Raw genomic sequence first — 20135 nt, forward strand, 5'->3', positions numbered from 1 at the left:
AGGGAGAACAGTCTGTAAAGAGAAATACCTTGCTCTAAAACCAAAACGGAGCTATCTAGCAGAATGGTTGTCAATGTGTGTATTCAACTTCCAGAGTTTAACTGATGTGTGTTTGCAGCAGTTCAGAAACCCTTTCCTGGGAGAATGCAGAAACAGTCATTTCCAGCCCTAGAGACGCATATAAGAGTTAGCAGTAAGAATGCGTTTAAAACACAGAAGACCCGCTTCTTACGAACTCATCTGCTGTGTGTTGGTTCCTTTTAGGAAGTTGCATCTATGGTTAGATTCAGCGAGGAAGAAACACGTTTCTTCTAAAAGCTGCGTTTGGACATTCCAGAGTGGAAGGGAGAACAGTCTGTAAAGAGAAATACCTTGCTCTAAAACCAAAACGGGGCTATCTAGCAGAATGGTTGTCAATGTGTGTATTCAACTTCCAGAGTTAAACTGATGTGTGTTTGCAACAGTTCAGAAACCCTTTCCTGGGAGAATGCAGAAACAGTCATTTCCAGCCCTAGAGACGCATATAAGAGTTTGCAGTAAGAATGCGTTTAAAACACAGAAGACCCGCTTCTTACGAACTCATCTGCTGTGTGTTGGTTCCTTTTAGGAAGTTGCATCTATGGTTAGATTCAGCGAGGAAGAAACACGTTTCTTCTAAAAGCTGCGTTTGGACATTCCAGAGTCGAAGGGAGAACAGTCTGTAAAAAGAAATACCTTGCTCTAAAACCAAAACGGCGCTATCTAGCAGAATGGTTGTCAATGTGTGTATTCAACTTCCAGAGTTTAACTGATGTGTGTTTGCAGCAGTTCAGAAACCCTTTCCTGGGAGAATGCAGAAACAGTCATTTCCAGCCCTAGAGACGCATATAAGAGTTTGCAGTAAGAATGCGTTTAAAACACAGAAGACCCGCTTCTTACGAACTCATCTGCTGTGTGTTGGTTCCTTTTAGGAAGTTGCATCTATGGTTAGATTCAGCGAGGAAGAAACACGTTTCTTCTAAAAGCTGAGTTTGGACATTCCAGAGTGGAAGAAAGAACAGTCTGTAAAGAGAAATACCTTGCTCTAAAACCAAAACGGAGGTATCTAGCAGAATGGTTCTCAATGTGTGTATTCAACTTCCAGAGTTTAACTGATGTGTGTTTGCAGCAGTTCAGAAACCCTTTCCTGGGAGAATGCAGAAACAGTCATTTCCAGCCCTAGAGACGCATATAAGAGTTAGCAGTAAGAATGCGTTTAAAACACAGAAGACCCGCTTCTTACGAACTCATCTGCTGTGTGTTGGTTCCTTTTAGGAAGTTGCATCTATGGTTAGATTCAGCGAGGAAGAAACACGTTTCTTCTAAAAGCTGCGTTTGGACATTCCAGGGTGGATGGGAGAACAGGCTGTAAAGAGAAATACCTTGCTCTAAAACCAAAACGGAGCTATCTAGCAGAATGGTTGTCAATGTGTGTATTCAACTTCCAGAGTTTAACTGATGTGTCTTTGCAGCAGTTCAGAAACCCTTTCCTGGGAGAATGCAGAAACAGTCATTTCAAGCCCTAGAGACACATATAAGAGTTAGCAGTAAGATTGCGTTTAAAACACAGAAGACCCGCTTCTTACGAACTCATCTGCTGTGTGTTGGTTCCTTTTAGGAAGTTGCATCTATGGTTAGATTCAGCGAGGAAGAAACACGTTTCTTCTAAAAGCTGCGTTTGGACATTCCAGAGTGGATGGGAGAACAGGCTGTAAAGAGAAATACCTTGCTCTAAAACCAAAACGGAGCTATCTAGCAGAATGGTTGTCAATGTGTATTCAACTTCCAGAGTTTAACTGATGTGTGTTTGCAGCAGTTTAGAAACCCTTTCCTGGGAGAATGTAGAAACAATCATTTGCAGCCCTAGAGACGCATATAAGAGTTTGCAGTAAGAATGCGTTTAAAACACAGAAGACCCGCTTCTTACGAACTCATCTGCTGTGTGTTGGTTCCTTTTAGGAAGTTGCATCTATGGTTAGATTCAGCGAGGAAGAAACACGTTTCTTCTAAAAGCTGCGTTTGGACATTCCAGAGTGGAAGGGAGAACAGTCTGTAAAGAGAAATTCCTTGCTCTAAAACCAAAACGGGCTATCTAGCAGAATGGTTGTCAATGTGTGTATTCAACTTCCAGAGTTTAACTGATGTGTGTTTGCAGCAGTTCAGAAACCCTTTCCTGGGAGAATGCAGAAACAGTCATTTCCAGCCCTAGAGACGCATATAAGAGTTAGCAGTAAGAATGCGTTTAAAACACAGAAGACCCGCTTCTTACGAACTCATCTGCTGTGTGTTGGTTCCCTTTAGGAAGTTGCATCTGTGGTTAGATTCAGCGAGGAAGAAACACGTTTCTTCTAAAAGCTGCGTTTGGACATTCCAGAGTGGAAGGGAGAACAGTCTGTAAAGAGAAATACCTTGCTCTAAAACCAAAACGGGGCTATCTAGCAGAATGGTTGGCAATGTGCGTATTCAACTTCCAGAGTTAAACTGATGTATGTTTGCAGCAGTTCAGAAACCCTTTCCTGGGAGAATGCAGAAACAGTCATTTCCAGCCCTAGAGACGCATATAAGAGTTTGCAGTAAGAATGCGTTTAAAACACAGAAGATCCGCTTCTTACGAACTCATCTGCTGTGTGTTGGTTCCTTTTAGGAAGTTGCATCTATGGTTAGACTCAGCGAGGAAGAAACACGTTTCTTCTAAAAGCTGCGTTTGGACATTCCAGAGTCGAAGGGAGAACAGTCTGTAAAGAGAAATACCTTGCTCTAAAACCAAAACGGCGCTATCTAGCAGAATGGTTGTCAATGTGTGTATTCAACTTCCAGAGTTTAACTGATGTGTGTTTGCAGCAGTTCAGAAACCCTTTCCTGGGAGAATGCAGAAACAGTCATTTCCAGCCCTAGAGACGCATATAAGAGTTAGCAGTAAGAATGCGTTTAAAACACAGAAGACCCGCTTCTTACGAACTCATCTGCTGTGTGTTGGTTCCTTTTAGGAAGTTGCATCGAAGGTTAGATTCAGCGAGGAAGAAACACGTTTCTTCTAAAAGCTGCGTTTGGACATTCCAGAGTGGAAGAAAGAACAGTCTGTAAAGAGAAATACCTTGCTCTAAAACCAAAACGGAGCTATCTAGCAGAATGGTTGTCAATGTGTGTATTCAACTTCCAGAGTTTAACTGATGTGTGTTTGCAGCAGTTCAGAAACCCTTTCCTGGGAGAATGCAGAAACAGTCATTTCCAGCCCTAGAGACGCATATAAGAGTTAGCAGTAAGAATGCGTTTAAAACACAGAAGACCCGCTTCTTACGAACTCATCTGCTGTGTGTTGGTTCCTTTTAGGAAGTTGCATCTATGGTTAGATTCAGCGAGGAAGAAACACGTTTCTTCTAAAAGCTGCGTTTGGACATTCCAGAGTGGATGGGAGAACAGGCTGTAAAGAGAAATACCTTGCTCTAAAACCAAAACGGAGCTATCTAGCAGAATGGTTGTCAATGTGTGTATTCAACTTCCAGAGTTTAACTGATGTGTGTTTGCAGCAGTTCAGAAACCCTTTCCTGGGAGAATGCAGAAACAGCCATTTCCAGCCCTAGAGACGCATATAAGAGTTAGCAGTAAGAATGCGTTTAAAACACAGAAGACCCGCTTCTTACGAACTCATCTGCTGTGTGTTGGTTCCTTTTAGGAAGTTGCATCTATGGTTAGATTCAGCGAGGAAGAAACACGTTTCTTCTAAAAGCTGCGTTTGGACATTCCAGAGTGGAAAGGAGAACAGTCTGTAAAGAGAAATACCTTGCTATAAAACCAAAACGGGGCTATCTAGCAGAATGGTTGTCAATGTGTGTATTCAACTTCCAGAGTTAAACTGATGTGTGTTTGCAGCAGTTTAGAAACCCTTTCCTGGGAGAATGTAGAAACAATCATTTGCAGCCCTAGAGACGCATATAAGAGTTTGCAGTAAGAATGCGTTTAAAACACAGAAGACCCGCTTCTTACGAACTCATCTGCTGTGTGTTGGTTCCTTTTAGGAAGTTGCATCTATGGTTAGATTCAGCGAGGAAGAAACACGTTTCTTCTAAAAGCTGCGTTTGGACATTCCAGAGTGGAAGGGAGAACAGTCTGTAAAGAGAAATACCTTGCTCTAAAACCAAAACGGGGCTATCTAGCAGAATGGTTGTCAATGTGTGTATTCAACTTCCAGAGTTAAACTGATGTGTGTTTGCAGCAGTTCAGAAACCCTTTCCTGGGAGAATGCAGAAACAGTCATTTCCAGCCATAGAGACGCATATAAGAGTTTGCAGTAAGAATGCGTTTAAAACACAGAAGACCCGCTTCTTACGAACTCATCTGCTGTGTGTTGGTTCCTTTTAGGAAGTTGCATCTATGGTTAGATTCAGCGAGTAAGAAACACGTTTCTTCTAAAAGCTGCGTTTGGACATTCCAGAGTCGAAGGGAGAACAGTCTGTAAAGAGAAATACCTTGCTCTAAAACCAAAACGGCGCTATCTAGCAGAATGGTTGTCAATGTGTGTATTCAACTTCCAGAGTTTAACTGATGAGTGTTTGCAGCAGTTCAGAAACCCTTTCCTGGGAGAATGCAGAAACAGTCATTTCCAGCCCTAGAGACGCATATAAGAGTTTGCAGTAAGAATGCGTTTAAAACACAGAAGACCCGCTTCTTACGAACTCATCTGCTGTGTGTTGGTTCCTTTTAGGAAGTTGCATCTATGGTTAGATTCAGCGAGGAAGAAACACGTTTCTTCTAAAAGCTGCTTTTGGACATTCCAGAGTGGAAGAAAGAACAGTCTGTAAAGAGAAATACCTTGCTCTAAAACCAAAACGGAGCTATCTAGCAGAATGGTTGTCAATGTGTGTATTCAACTTCCAGAGTTTAACTGATGTGTGTTTGCAGCAGTTCAGAAACCCTTTCCTGGGAGAATGCAGAAACAGTCATTTCCAGCCCTAGAGACGCATATAAGAGTTAGCAGTAAGAATGCGTTTAAAACACAGAAGACCCGCTTCTTACGAACTCATCTGCTGTGTGTTGGTTCCTTTTAGGAAGTTGCATCTATGGTTAGATTCAGCGAGGAAGAAACACGTTTCTTCTAAAAGCTGCGTTTCGACATTCCAGGGTGGATGGGAGAACAGGCTGTAAAGAGAAATACCTTGCTCTAAAACCAAAACGGAGCTATCTAGCAGAATGGTTGTCAATGTGTGTATTCAACTTCCAGAGTTTAACTGATGTGTGTTTGCAGCAGTTCAGAAACCCTTTCCTGGGAGAATGCAGAAACAGTCATTTCAAGCCCTAGAGACACATATAAGAGTTAGCAGTAAGATTGCGTTTAAAACACAGAAGACCCGCTTCTTACGAACTCATCTGCTGTGTGTTGGTTCCTTTTAGGAAGTTGCATCTATGGTTAGATTCAGCGAGGAAGAAACACGTTTCTTCTAAAAGCTGCGTTTGGACATTCCAGAGTGGATGGGAGAACAGGCTGTAAAGAGAAATACCTTGCTCTAAAACCAAAACGGAGCTATCTAGCAGAATGGTTGTCAATGTGTATTCAACTTCCAGAGTTTAACTGATGTGTGTTTGCAGCAGTTTAGAAACCCTTTCCTGGGAGAATGTAGAAACAATCATTTGCAGCCCTAGAGACGCATATAAGAGTTTGCAGTAAGAATGCGTTTAAAACACAGAAGACCCGCTTCTTACGAACTCATCTGCTGTGTGTTGGTTCCTTTTAGGAAGTTGCATCTATGGTTAGATTCAGCGAGGAAGAAACACATTTCTTCTAAAAGCTGCGTTTGGACATTCCAGAGTGGAAGGGAGAACAGTCTGTAAAGAGAAATTCCTTGCTCTAAAACCAAAACGGGCTATCTAGCAGAATGGTTGTCAATGTGTGTATTCAACTTCCAGAGTTAAACTGATGTGTGTTTGCAGTAGTTCAGAAACCCTTTCCTGGGAGAATGCAGAAACAGTCATTTCCAGCCCTAGAGACGCATATAAGAGTTTGCAGTAAGAATGCGTTTAAAACACAGAAGACCCGCTTCTTACGAACTCATCTGCTGTGTGTTGGTTCCTTTTAGGAAGTTGCATCTATGGTTAGATTCAGCGAGGAAGAAACACGTTTCTTCTAAAAGCTGCGTTTGGACATTCCAGAGTCGAAGGGAGAACAGTCTGTAAAGAGAAATACCTTGCTATAAAACCAAAACGGCGCTATCTAGCAGAATGGTTGTCAATGTGTGTATTCAACTTCCAGAGTTTAACTGATGTTTGTTTGCAGCAGTTCAGAAACCCTTTCCTGGGAGAATGCAGAAACAGTCATTTCCAGCCCTAGAGACGCATATAAGAGTTAGCAGTAAGAATGCGTTTAAAACACAGAAGACCCGCTTCTTACGAACTCATCTGCTGTGTGTTGGTTCCTTTTAGGAAGTTGCATCTATGGTTAGATTCAGCGAGGAAGAAACACGTTTCTTCTAAAAGCTGCGTTTGGACATTCCAGAGTGGAAGAAAGAACAGTCTGTAAAGAGAAATACCTTGCTCTAAATCCAAAACGGAGCTATCTAGCAGAATAGTTGTCAATGTGTGTATTCAACTTCAAGAGTTTAACTGATGTGTGTTTGCAGCAGTTCAGAAACCCTTTCCTGGGAGAATGCAGAAACAGTCATTTCCAGCCCTAGAGACGCATATAAGAGTTAGCAGTAAGAATGCGTTTAAAACACAGAAGACCCGCTTCTTACGAACTCATCTGCTGTGTGTTGGTTCCTTTTAGGAAGTTGCATCTATGGTTAGATTCAGCGAGGAAGAAACAAGTTTCTTCTAAAAGCTGCGTTTGGACATTCCAGGGTGGATGTGAGAACAGGCTGTAAAGAGAAATACCTTGCTCTAAAACCAAAACGGAGCTATCTAGCAGAATGGTTGTCAATGTGTGTATTCAACTTCCAGAGTTAAACTGATGTGTGTTTGCAGCAGTTCAGAAACCCTTTCCTGGGAGAATGCAGAAACAGTCATTTCCAGCCCTAGAGACACATATAAGAGTTAGCAGTAAGAATGCGTTTAAAACACAGAAGACCCGCTTCTTACGAACTCATCTGCTGTGTGTTGGTTCCTTTTAGGAAGTTGCATCTGTGGTTAGATTCAGCGAGGAAGAAACACGTTTCTTCTAAAAGCTGCGTTTGGACATTCCAGAGTGGAAGGGAGAACAGTCTGTAAAGAGAAATACCTTGCTCTAAAACCAAAACGGAGCTATCTAGCAGAATGGTTGTCAATGTGTGTATTCAACTTCCAGAGTTTAACTGATGTGTGTTTGCAGCAGTTCAGAAACCCTTTCCTGGGAGAATGCAGAAACAGTCATTTCCAGCCCTAGAGACGCATATAAGAGTTAGCAGTAAGAATGCGTTTAAAACACAGAAGACCCGCTTCTTACGAACTCATCTGCTGTGTGTTGGTTCCTTTTAGGAAGTTGCATCTATGGTTAGATTCAGCGAGGAAGAAACACGTTTCTCCTAAAAGCTGCGTTTGGACATTCCAGAGTGGATGGGAGAACAGGCTGTAAAGAGAAATACCTTGCTCTAAAACCAAAACGGAGCTATCTAGCAGAATGGTTGTCAATGTGTGTATTCAACTTCCAGAGTTTAACTGATGTGTGTTTGCAGCAGTTCAGAAACCCTTTCCTGGGAGAATGCAGAAACAGTCATTTCCAGCCCTAGAGACGCATATAAGAGTTAGCAGTAAGAATGCGTTTAAAACACAGAAGACCCGCTTCTTACGAACTCATCTGCTGTGTGTTGGTTCCTTTTAGGAAGTTGCATCTATGGTTAGATTCAGCGAGGAAGAGACACGTTTCTTCTAAAAGCTGCGTTTGGACATTCCAGAGTGGATGGGAGAACAGGCTGTAAAGATAAATACCTTGCTCTAAAACCAAAACGGAGCTATCTAGCAGAATGGTTGTCAATGTGTGTATTCAACTTCCAGAGTTTAACTGATGTGTGTTTGCAGCAGTTCAGAAACCCTTTCCTGGGAGAATGCAGAAACAGTCATTTCCAGCCCTAGAGACGCATATAAGAGTTAGCAGTAAGAATGCGTTTAAAACACAGAAGACCCGCTTCTTACGAACTCATCTGCTGTGTGTTGGTTCCTTTTAGGAAGTTGCATCTATGGTTAGATTCAGCGAGGAAGAAACACGTTTCTTCTAAAAGCTGCGTTTGGACATTCCAGAGTGGAAGAAAGAACAGTCTGTAAAGAGAAATACCTTGCTCTAAAACCAAAACGGCGCTATCTAGCAGAATAGTTGTCAATGTGTGTATTCAACTTCCAGAGTTTAACTGATGTGTGTTTGCAGCAGTTCAGAAACCCTTTCCTGGGAGAATGCAGAAACAGTCATTTCCAGCCCTAGAGACGCATATAAGAGTTAGCAGTAAGAATGCGTTTAAAACACAGAAGACCCGCTTCTTACGAACTCATCTGCTGTGTGTTGGTTCCTTTTAGGAAGTTGCATCTATGGTTAGATTCAGCGAGGAAGAAACAAGTTTCTTCTAAAAGCTGCGTTTGGACATTCCAGGGTGGATGTGAGAACAGGCTGTAAAGAGAAATACCTTGCTCTAAAACCAAAACGGAGCTATCTAGCAGAATGGTTGTCAATGTGTGTATTCAACTTCCAGAGTTTAACTGATGTGTGTTTGCAGCAGTTCAGAAACCCTTTCCTGGGAGAATGCAGAAACAGTCATTTCCAGCCCTAGAGACACATATAAGAGTTAGCAGTAAGAATGCGTTTAAAACACAGAAGACCCGCTTCTTACGAACTCATCTGCTGTGTGTTGGTTCCTTTTAGGAAGTTGCATCTGTGGTTAGATTCAGCGAGGAAGAAACACGTTTCTTCTAAAAGCTGCGTTTGGACATTCCAGAGCGGAAGGGAGAACAGTCTGTAAAGAGAAATACCTTGCTCTAAAACCAAAACGGAGCTATCTAGCAGAATGGTTGTCAATGTGTGTATTCAACTTCCAGAGTTTAACTGATGTGTGTTTGCAGCAGTTCAGAAACCCTTTCCTGGGAGAATGCAGAAACAGTCATTTCCAGCCCTAGAGACGCATATAAGAGTTAGCAGTAAGAATGCGTTTAAAACACAGAAGACCCGCTTCTTACGAACTCATCTGCTGTGTGTTGGTTCCTTTTAGGATGTTGCATCTATGGTTAGATTCAGCGAGGAAGAAACACGTTTCTTCTAAAAGCTGCGTTTGGACATTCCAGAGTGGAAGGGAGAACAGTCTGTAAAGAGAAATACCTTGCTCTAAAACCAAAACGGGGCTATCTAGCAGAATGGTTGTCAATGTGTGTATTCAACTTCCAGAGTTAAACTGATGTGTGTTTGCAGCAGTTCAGAAACCCTTTCCTGGGAGAATGCAGAAACAGTCATTTCCAGCCCTAGAGACGCATATAAGAGTTAGCAGTAAGAATGCGTTTAAAACACAGAAGACCCGCTTCTTACGAACTCATCTGCTGTGTGTTGGTTCCTTTTAGGAAGTTGCATCTATGGTTAGATTCAGCGAGGAAGAAACACGTTTCTTCTAAAAGCTGCGTTTGGACATTCCAGAGTGGAAGGGAGAACAGTCTGTAAAGAGAAATACCTTGCTCTAAAACCAAAACGGCGCTATCTAGCAGAATGGTTGTCAATGTGTGTATTCAACTTTCAGAGTTTAACTGATGTGTGTTTGCAGCAATTCAGAAACCCTTTCCTGGGAGAATGCAGAAACAGTCATTTCCAGCCCTAGAGACGCATATAAGAGTTAGCAGTAAGAATGCGTTTAAAACACAGAAGACCCGCTTCTTACGAACTCATCTGCTGTGTGTTGGTTCCTTTTAGGAAGTTGCATCTATGGTTAGATTCAGCGAGGAAGAAACACGTTTCTTCTAAAAGCTGCGTTTGGACATTCCAGAGTGGAAGGGAGAACAGTCTGTAAAGAGAAATACCTTGCTCTAAAACCAAAACGGAGCTATCTAGCAGAATGGTTGTCAATGTGTGTATTCAACTTCCAGAGTTTAACTGATGTGTGTTTGCAGCAGTTCAGAAACCCTTTCCTGGGAGAATGCAGAAACAGTCATTTCCAGCCCTAGAGACGCATATAAGAGTTAGCAGTAAGAATGCGTTTAAAACACAGAAGACCCGCTTCTTACGAACTCATCTGCTGTGTGTTGGTTCCTTTTAGGAAGTTGCATCTATGGTTAGATTCAGCGAGGAAGAAACACGTTTCTCCTAAAAGCTGCGTTTGGACATTCCAGAGTGGATGGGAGAACAGGCTGTAAAGAGAAATACCTTGCTCTAAAACCAAAACGGAGCTATCTAGCAGAATGGTTGTCAATGTGTGTATTCAACTTCCAGAGTTTAACTGATGTGTGTTTGCAGCAGTTCAGAAACCCTTTCCTGGGAGAATGCAGAAACAGTCATTTCCAGCCCTAGAGACGCATATAAGAGTTAGCAGTAAGAATGCGTTTAAAACACAGAAGACCCGCTTCTTACGAACTCATCTGCTGTGTGTTGGTTCCTTTTAGGAAGTTGCATCTATGGTTAGATTCAGCGAGGAAGAGACACGTTATTTCTAAAAGCTGCGTTTGGACATTCCAGAGTGGATGGGAGAACAGGCTGTAAAGATAAATACCTTGCTCTAAAACCAAAACGGAGCTATCTAGCAGAATGGTTGTCAATGTGTGTATTCAACTTCCAGAGTTTAACTGATGTGTGTTTGCAGCAGTTCAGAAACCCTTTCCTGGGAGAATGCAGAAACAGTCATTTCCAGCCCTAGAGACACATATAAGAGTTAGCAGTAAGAATGCCTTTAAAACACAGAAGACCCGCTTCTTACGAACTCATCTGCTGTGTGTTGGTTCCTTTTAGGAAGTTGCATCTATGTTTAGATTCAGCGAGCTAGGAACACGTTTCTTCTAAAAGCTGCGTTTGGACATTCCAGAGTGGATGGGAGAACAGGCTGTAAAGAGAAATACCTTGCTCTAAAACCAAAACGGAGCTATCTAGCAGAATGGTTGTCAATGTGTGTATTCAACTTCCAGAGTTAAACTGATGTGTGTTTGCAGCAGTTCAGAAACCCTTTCCTGGGAGAATGTAGAAACACTCATTTTCAGCCCTAGAGACGCATATAAGAGTTTGCAGTAAGAATGCGTTTAAAACACAGAAGACCCGCTTCTTACGAACTCATCTGCTGTGTGTTCGTTCCTTTTAGGAAGTTGCATCTATGGTTAGATTCAGCGAGGAAGGAACACGTTTCTTCTAAAAGCTGCGTTTGGACATTCCAGAGTGGATGGGAGAACAGGCTGTAAAGAGAAATACCTTGCTCTAAAAGCAAAACGGAGCTATCTAGCAGAATGGTTGTCAATGTGTGTATTCAACTTCCAGAGTTAAACTGATGTGTGTTTGCAGCAGTTCAGAAACCCTTTCCTGGGAGAATGTAGAAACAGTCACTTCCAGCCCTAGAGACGCATATAAGAGTTTGCAGTAAGAATGCATTTAAAACACAGAAGACCCGCTTCTTACGAACTCATCTGCTGTGTATTTTTTCCTTTCAGGAAGTTGCATCTATGGTTAGATTCAGCGAGGTAGGAACACGTTTCTTCTAAAAGCTGCGTTTGGACATTCCAGAGTGGATGGGAGAACAGGCTGTAAAGAGAAATACCTTGCTCTAAAACCAAAACGGAGCTATCTAGCAGAATGGTTGTCAATGTGTGTATTCAACTTCCAGAGTTAAACTGATGTGTGTTTGCAGCAGTTCAGAAACCCTTTCCTGGGAGAATGTAGAAACAGTCATTTCCAGCCCTAGAGACGCATATAAGAGTTTGCAGTAAGAATGCGTTTAAAACACAGAAGACCCGCTTCTTACGAACTCATCTGCTGTGTGTTGGTTCCTTCTGGGAAGTTGCATCTATGGTTAGATTCAGCGAGGTAGAAACACGTTTCTTCTAAAAGCTGCGTTTGGACATTCCAGAGTGGATGGGAGAACAGGCTGTAAAGAGAAATACCTTGCTCTAAAACCAAAACGGAGCTATCTAGCAGAATGGTTGTCAATGTGTGTATTCAACTTCCAGAGTTATACTGATGTGTGTTTGCAGCAGTTCAGAAACCCTTTCCTGGGAGAATGTAGAAACAGTCATTTCCAGCCCTAGAGACGCATATAAGAGTTTGCAGTAAGAATGCGTTTAAAACACAGAAGACCCGCTTCTTACGAACTCATCTGCTGTGTGTTGGTTCCTTTTAGGAAGTTGCATCTATGGTTAGATTCAGCGAGGTAGGAACACGTTTCTTCTAAAAGCTGCGATTGGACATTCCAGAGTGGATGGGAGAACAGGCTGTAAAGAGAAATACCTTGCTCTAAAACCAAAACGGAGCTATCTAGCAGAATGGTTGTCAATGTGTGTATTCAACTTCCAGAGTTTAACTGATGTGTGTTTGCAGCAGTTCAGAAACCCTTTCCTGGGAGAATGTAGAAACAGTCATTTCCAGGCCTAGAGACGCATATAAGTGTTTGCAGTAAGAATGCGTTTAAAACACAGAAGACCCGCTTCTTACGAACTCATCTGCTGTGTGTTGGTTCCTTTTAGGAAGTTGCATCTATGGTTAGATTCAGCGAGGTAATAACACGTTTCTTCTAAAAGCTGCGTTTGGACATTCCAGAGTGGATGGGAGAACAGCCTGTAAAGAGAAATACCTTGCTCTAAAACCAAAACGGAGCTATCTAGCAGAATGGTTGTCAATGTGTGTATTCAACTTCCAGAGTTAAACTGATGTGTGTTTGCAGCAGTTCAGAAACCCTTTCCTGGGAGAATGTAGAAACAATCATTTGCAGCCCTAGAGACGCATATAAGAGTTTGCAGTAAGAATGCGTTTAAAACACAGAAGACCCGCTTCTTACGAACTCATCTGCTGTGTGTTGGTTCCTTTTAGGAAGTTGCATCTATGGTTAGATTCAGCGAGGAAGAAACACGTTTCTTCTAAAAGCTGCGTTTGGACATTCCAGAGTGGAAGGGAGAACAGTCTGTAAAGAGAAATACCTTGCTCTAAAACCAAAACGGGGCTATCTAGCAGAATGGTTGTCAATGTGTGTATTCAACTTCCAGAGTTAAACTGATGTTTGTTTGCAGCAGTTCAGAAACCCTTTCCTGGGAGAATGCAGAAACAGTCATTTCCAGCCCTAGAGACGCATATAAGAGTTTGCAGTAAGAATGCGTTTAAAACACAGAAGACCCGCTTCTTACGAACTCATCTGCTGTGTGTTGGTTCCTTTTAGGAAGTTGCATCTATGGTTAGATTCAGCGAGGAAGAAACACGTTTCTTCTAAAAGCTGCGTTTGGACATTCCAGAGTCGAAGGGAGAACAGTCTGTAAAGAGAAATACCTTGCTCTAAAACCAAAACGGCGCTATCTAGCAGAATGGTTGTCAATGTGTGTATTCAACTTCCAGAGTTTAACTGATGTGTGTTTGCAGCAGTTCAGAAACCCTTTCCTGGGAGAATGCAGAAACAGTCATTTCCAGCCCTAGAGACGCATATAAGAGTTTGCAGTAAGAATGCGTTTAAAACACAGAAGACCCGCTTCTTACGAACTCATCTGCTGTGTGTTGGTTCCTTTTAGGAAGTTGCATCTATGGTTAGATTCAGCGAGGAAGAAACACGTTTCTTCTAAAAGCTGCGTTTGGACATTCCAGAGTGGAAGGGAGAACAGTCTGTAAAGAGAAATACCTTGCTCTAAAGCCAAAACGGCGCTATCTAGCAGAATGGTTGTCAATGTGTGTATTCAACTTCCAGAGTTTAACTGATGTGTGTTTGCAGCAGTTCAGAAACCCTTTCCTGGGAGAATGCAGAAACAGTCATTTCCAGCCCTAGAGACGCATATAAGAGTTAGCAGTAAGAATGCGTTTAAAACACAGAAGACCCGCTTCTTACGAACTCATCTGCTGTGTGTTGGTTCCTTTTAGGAAGTTGCATCTATGGTTAGATTCAGCTTGGTAGAAACACGTTTCTTCTAAAAGCTGCGTTTGGACATTCCAGAGTGGATGGGAGAACAGGCTGTAAAGAGAAATACCTTGCTCTAAAACCAAAACGGAGCTATCTAGCAGAATGGTTGTCAATGTGTGTATTCAACTTCCAGTGTTTAAATGATGTGTTTTTGCAGCAGTTCAGAAACCCTTTCCTGGGAGAATGCAGAAACAGTCATTTCCAGCCCTAGAGACGCATATAAGAGTTTGCAGTAAGAATGCGTTTAAAACACAGAAGACCCGCTTCTTACGAACTCATCTGCTGTGTGTTGGTTCCTTTTAGGAAGTTGCATCTATGGTTAGATTCAGCGAGGAAGAAACACGTTTCTTCTAAAAGCTGCGTTTGGACATTCCAGAGTGGATGGGAGAACAGGCTGTAAAGAGAAATACCTTGCTCTAAAACCAAAACGGAGCTATCTAGCAGAATGGTTGTCAATGTGTGTATTCAACTTCCAGAGTTAAACTGATGTGTGTTTGCAGCAGTTCAGAAACCCTTTCCTGGGAGAATGTAGAAACAGTCATTTCCAGCCCTAGAGACGCATATAAGAGTTAGCAGTAAGAATGCGTTTAAAACACAGAAGACCCGCTTCTTACGAACTCATCTGCTGTGTGTTGGTTCCTTCTGGGAAGTTACATCTATGGTTAGATTCAGCGAGGTAGAAACACGTTTCTTCTAAAAGCTGCGTTTGGACATTTCAGAGTGGATGGGAGAACAGGCTGTAAAGAGAAATACCTTGCTCTAAAACCAAAACGGAGCTATCTAGCAGAATGGTTGTCAATGTGTGTATTCAACTTCCAGAGTTAAACTGATGTGTGTTTGCAGCAGTTCAGAAACCCTTTCCTGGGAGAATATAGAAACAGTCATTTCCAGCCCTAGAGACGCATATAAGAGTTAGCAGTAAGAATGCGTTTAAAACACAGAAGACCCGCTTCTTACGAACTCATCTGCTGTGTGTTGGTTCCTTTTAGGAAGTTGCATCTATGTTTAGATTCAGCGAGGTAGGAACACGTTTCTTCTAAAAGCTGCGTTTGGACATTCCAGAGTGGATGGGAAAAGAGGCTGTAAAGAGAAATACCTTGCTCTAAAACCAAAACGGAGCTATCTAGCAGAATGGTTGTCAATGTGTGTATTCAACTTCCAGAGTTAAACTGATGTGTGTTTGCAGCAGTTCAGAAACCCTTTCCTGGGAGAATGTAGAAACAGTCATTTCCAGCCCTAGAGACGCATATAAGAGTTTGCAGTAAGAATGCGTTTAAAACTAAGAAGACCCGCTTCTTACGAACTCATCTGCTGTGTGTTGGTTCCTTTTAGGAAGTTGTATCTATGGTTAGATTCAGCGAGGTAGAAACACGTTTCTTCTAAAAGCTGCGTTTGGACATTCCATAGTGGATGGGAGAACAGGCTGTAAAGAGAAATACCTTGCTCTAAAACCAAAACGGAGCTATCTAGCAGAATGGTTGTCAATGTGTGTATTCAACTTCCAGAGTTTAACTGATGTTTGTTTGCAGCAGTTCAGAAACCCTTTCCTGGGAGAATGCAGAAACAGTCATTTCCAGCCCTAGAGACGCATATAAGAGTTTGCAGTAAGAATGCGTTTAAAACACAGAAGACCCGCTTCTTACGAACTCATCTGCTGTGTGTTGGTTCCTTTTAGGAAGTTGCATCTATGGTTAGATTCAGCGAGGAAGAAACACGTTTCTTCTAAAAGCTGCGTTTGGACATTCCAGAGTGGAAGGGAGAACAGTCTGTAAAGAGAAATACCTTGCTCTAAAGCCAAAACGGCGCTATCTAGCAGAATGGTTGTCAATGTGTGTATTCAACTTCCAGAGTTTAACTGATGTGTGTTTGCAGCAGTTCAGAAACCCTTTCCTGGGAGAATGCAGAAACAGTCATTTCCAGCCCTAGAGACGCATATAAGAGTTAGCAGTAAGAATGCGTTTAAAACACAGAAGACCCGCTTCTTACGAACTCATCTGCTGTGTGTTGGTTCCTTTTAGGAAGTTGCATCTATGGTTAGATTCAGCTTGGTAGAAACACGTTTCTTCTAAAAGCTGCGTTTGGACATTCCAGAGTGGATGGGAGAACAGGCTGTAAAGAGAAATACCTTGCTCTAAAACCAAAACGGAGCTATCTAGCAGAATGGTTGTCAATGTGTGTATTCAACTTCCAGTGTTTAAATGATGTGTTTTTGCAGCAGTTCAGAAACCCTTTCCTGGGAGAATGCAGAAACAGTCATTTCCAGCCCTAGAGACGCATATAAGAGTTTGCAGTAAGAATGCGTTTAAAACACAGAAGACCCGCTTCTTACGAACTCATCTGCTGTGTGTTGGTTCCTTTTAGGAAGTTGCATCTATGGTTAGATTCAGCGAGGAAGAAACACGTTTCTTCTAAAAGCTGCGTTTGGACATTCCAGAGTGGATGGGAGAACAGGCTGTAAAGAGAAATACCTTGCTCTAAAACCAAAACGGAGCTATCTAGCAGAATGGTTGTCAATGTGTGTATTCAACTTCCAGAGTTTAACTGATGTGTGTTTGCAGCAGTTCAGAAACCCTTTTCTGGGAGAATGTAGACACAGTCATTTCCAGCCCTAGAGACGCATATAAGAGTTTGCAGTAAGAATGCGTTTAAAACACAGAAGACCCGCTTCTTACGAACTCATCTGCTGTGTGTTGGTTCCTTTTAGGAAGTTGCATCTATGGTTAGATTCAGCGAGGTAGGAACACGTTTCTTCTAAAAGCTGCGTTTGGACATTTCAGAGTGGATGGGAGAACAGGCTGTAAAGAGAAATACCTTGCTCTAAAACCAGAACGGAGCTATCTAGCAGAATGGTTGTCAATGTGTGTATTCAACTTCCAGAGTTTAACTGATGTGTGTTTGCAGCAGTTCAGAAACCCTTTCCTGGGAGAATGTAGAAACAGTCATTTCCAGCCCTAGAGACGCATATAAGAGTTTGCAGTAAGAATGCGTTTAAAACACAGAAGACCCGCTTCTTACGAACTCATCTGCTGTGTGTTGGTTCCTTTTAGGAAGTTGCATCTATGGTTAGATTCAGCTTGGTAGAAACACGTTTCTTCTAAAAGCTGCGTTTGGACATTCCAGCGTGGATGGGAGAACAGGCTGTAAAGAGAAATACCTTGCTCTAAAACCAAAACGGAGCTATCTAGCAGAATGGTTGTCAATGTGTGTATTCAACTTCCAGTGTTTAAATGATGTGTTTTTGCAGCAGTTCAGAAACCCTTTCCTGGGAGAATGTAGAAACAGTCATTTCCAGCCCTAGAGACGCATATAAGAGTTTGCAGTAAGAATGCGTTTAAAACACAGAAGACCCGCTTCTTACGAACTCATCTGCTGTGTGTTGGTTCCTTTTAGGAAGTTGCATCTATGGTTAGATTCAGCGAGGTAGGAACACGTTTCTTCTAAAAGCTGCGTTTGGACATTCCAGAGTGGATGGGAGAACAGGCTGTAAAGAGAAATACCTTGCTCTAAAACCAAAACGGAGCTATCTAGCAGAATGGTTGTCAATGTGTGTATTCAACTTCCAGAGTTAAACTGATGTGTGTTTGCAGCAGTTCAGAAACCCTTTCCTGGGAGAATGTAGACACAGTCATTTCCAGCCCTAGAGACGCATATAAGAGTTTGCAGTAAGAATGCGTTTAAAACACAGAAGACCCGCTTCTTACGAACTCATCTGCTGTGTGTTGGTTCCTTTTAGGAAGTTGCATCTATGGTTAGATTCAGCGAGGTAGGAACACGTTTCTTCTAAAAGCTGCGTTTGGACATTTCAGAGTGGATGGGAGAACAGGCTGTAAAGAGAAATACCTTGCTCTAAAACCAAAACGGAGCTATCTAGCAGAATGGTTGTCAATGTGTGTATTCAACTTCCAGAGTTAAACTGATGTGTGTTTGCAGCAGTTCAGAAACCATTTCCTGGGAGAATGTAGAAACAGTCTTTTCCAGCCCTAGAGACGCATATAAGAGTTTGCAGTAAGAATGCGTTTAAAACACAGAAGACCCGCTTCTTACGAACTCATCTGCTGTGTGTTGGTTCCTTTTAGGAAGTTGCATCTATGGTTAGATTCAGCGAGGTAGAAACACGTTTCTTCTAAAAGCTGCGTTTGGACATTCCAGAGTGGATGGGAGAACAGGCTGTAAAGAGAAATACCTTGCTCTAAAACCAAAACGGAGCTATCTAGCAGAATGGTTGTCAATGTGTGTATTCAACTTCCAGAGTTAAACTGATGTGGGTTTGCAGCAGTTCAGAAACCCTTTCCTGGGAGAATGCAGAAACAGTCATTTCCAGCCCTAGAGACGCATATAAGAGTTTGCAGTAAGAATGCGTTTAAAACACAGAAGACCCGCTTCTTACGAACTCATCTGCTGTGTGTTGGTTCCTTTTAGGAAGTTGCATCTATGGTTAGATTCAGCGAGGTAGAAACACGTTTCTTCTAAAAGCTGCGTTTGGACATTCCAGAGTGGAGGGGAGAACAGGCTGTAAAGAGAAATACCTTGCTCTAAAACCAAAACGGAGCTATCTAGCAGAATGGTTGTCAATGTGTGTATTCAACTTTCAGAGTTAAACTAATGTGTGTTTGCAGCAGTTCAGAAACCCTTTCCTGGGAGAATGTAGAAACAGTCATTTCCAGCCCTAGAGACGCATATAAGAGTTTGCAGTAAGAATGCGTTTAAAACACAGAAGAACCGCTTACTGCGAACTCATCTGCTGTGTGTTGGTTCCTTTTAGGAAGTTGCATCTATGGTTAGATTCAGCGAGGTAGGAACACGTTTCTTCTAAAAGCTGTGTTTGGACATTCCAGAGTGGATGGGAGAACAGGCTGTAAAGAGAAATACCTTGCTCTAAAACCAAAACGGAGCTATCTAGCAGAATGGTTGTCAATGTGTGTATTCAACTTCCAGAGTTAAACTGATGTGTGTTTGCAGCAGTTCAGAAACCCTTTCCTGGGAGAATGTAGAAACAGTCATTTCCAGCCCTAGAGACGCATATAAGAGTTAGCAGTAAGAATGCGTTTAAAACACAGAAGACCCGCTTCTTACGAACTCATCTGCTGTGTGTTGGTTCCTTCTGGGAAGTTACATCTATGGTTAGATTCAGCGAGGTAGAAACACGTTTCTTCTAAAAGCTGCGTTTGGACATTTCAGAGTGGATGGGAGAACAGGCTGTAAAGAGAAATACCTTGCTCTAAAACCAAAACGGAGCTATCTAGCAGAATGGTTGTCAATGTGTGTATTCAACTTCCAGAGTTAAACTGATGTGTGTTTGCAGCAGTTCAGAAACCCTTTCCTGGGAGAATATAGAAACAGTCATTTCCAGCCCTAGAGACGCATATAAGAGTTAGCAGTAAGAATGCGTTTAAAACACAGAAGACCCGCTTCTTACGAACTCATCTGCTGTGTGTTGGTTCCTTTTAGGAAGTTGCATCTATGTTTAGATTCAGCGAGGTAGGAACACGTTTCTTCTAAAAGCTGCGTTTGGACATTCCAGAGTGGATGGGAAAAGAGGCTGTAAAGAGAAATACCTTGCTCTAAAACCAAAACGGAGCTATCTAGCAGAATGGTTGTCAATGTGTGTATTCAACTTCCAGAGTTAAACTGATGTGTGTTTGCAGCAGTTCAGAAACCCTTTCCTGGGAGAATGTAGAAACAGTCATTTCCAGCCCTAGAGACGCATATAAGAGTTTGCAGTAAGAATGCGTTTAAAACTAAGAAGACCCGCTTCTTACGAACTCATCTGCTGTGTGTTGGTTCCTTTTAGGAAGTTGTATCTATGGTTAGATTCAGCGAGGTAGAAACACGTTTCTTCTAAAAGCTGCGTTTGGACATTCCATAGTGGATGGGAGAACAGGCTGTAAAGAGAAATACCTTGCTCTAAAACCAAAACGGAGCTATCTAGCAGAATGGTTGTCAATGTGTGTATTCAACTTCCAGAGTTTAACTGATGTGTGTTTGCAGCAGTTCAGAAACCCTTTCCTGGGAGAATGTAGAAACAGTCATTTCCAGCCCTAGAGACGCATATAAGGGTTTGCAGTAAGAATGCGTTTAAAACACAGAAGACCCGCTTCTTACGAACTCATCTGCTGT

Source organism: Saimiri boliviensis, chromosome 21 (assembly GCF_048565385.1).
Source record: "Saimiri boliviensis isolate mSaiBol1 chromosome 21, mSaiBol1.pri, whole genome shotgun sequence".
In the NCBI taxonomy this organism is placed as follows: Eukaryota; Metazoa; Chordata; class Mammalia; order Primates; family Cebidae; genus Saimiri; species Saimiri boliviensis.